Source organism: Penaeus monodon, chromosome 31 (assembly GCF_015228065.2).
Source record: "Penaeus monodon isolate SGIC_2016 chromosome 31, NSTDA_Pmon_1, whole genome shotgun sequence".
NCBI lineage: Eukaryota > Metazoa > Arthropoda > Malacostraca > Decapoda > Penaeidae > Penaeus > Penaeus monodon.
This window is the reverse complement of record NC_051416.1, coordinates 29,955,468-29,956,416: the sequence shown is the minus strand read 5'-3', so window position 1 is coordinate 29,956,416 and position 949 is coordinate 29,955,468. Positions and strand designations below refer to the sequence as shown.

At 38.5% G+C, this 949-nt stretch overlaps 1 protein-coding gene across 1 annotated transcript in view; it reads left to right on the top strand.

Moving 5' to 3' along the window:
• Positions 1–949, top strand: part of LOC119592948 — a gene marked incomplete in the record, with an annotated part of 16,897 nt that overhangs the window by 3,640 nt on the left and 12,308 nt on the right.

The window sequence follows — 949 nt, the reverse complement described above, 5'->3', positions numbered from 1 at the left end:
CCTTAAGGGCAGCTTAAGGAGCAGCTTTACCCCTTTTTCTCACCTACACGCCAGGCCTTCACTTGCGTTATCCACGCAGACAAAGTAACGCTCAGTGCATTCCTTCACGGAAGTTTTTCATTAACACACTTACCAATAACACGTCCATAACACATTTCATGGATATTCCTTCTTCCATTATCTATCTAGAAGATGACTTGATATAAAATTTGCCGTTATTTTGGTGGCAGAAAAAAAAATGTGAAAAAATTGATGCCATCTCCTTCCCATTAGTTTTTTTTTCCAGTATACACGATTTCCTTGGGCCTAGGGGTGCTAGAAGATTTTTCGCGCTTTTCATATCTGGAATATAAATTTTGAAGATAAGATATATCCTCATTTCCATTGATTTTGTGTTACATCCCTCGGTTTCATTTCTTTAATGGACAGGGGAAAAAATCGTATATATACATTTACATATTCCTTGCCAAATTACATTTCATTACACGAATTAGGGCAGCCAATGCAAGACGTATGTAATGAGAATGTAGGTCAGATAACTAATTAGTATGTAATGGAATCGAGACTGAAACGAAATTAACGGCATTACGAAAGTGAATCTGCCATATTTATTCGTAGTTTAGATTTTGCCTTCGTAGTGCAAACCAATCAGAGAAACGATCAGCAGCGTCCTGATAATCGGCGGTAAGATTTAAGATAAGATTGAGATTTGTATGTCTCCGGATATAACAAAATGTATCAATGTTTACTGTTCACTTTTAGTTTCCGTTCCATTCTGTGTATTCCACTTTTATGTTGTTTCCGTTGCCACGCATGTATCACGGACACTAAAATCCGAGGACACCGAGCCTTGTGAAGTTTTATTTCAGATGACTGATTTCTGGTTCGCGGCCAAGCCTTCCCACGGCCGATTCCGCGAGGGACCTTGTCAAAGATAACAAAAATTTCT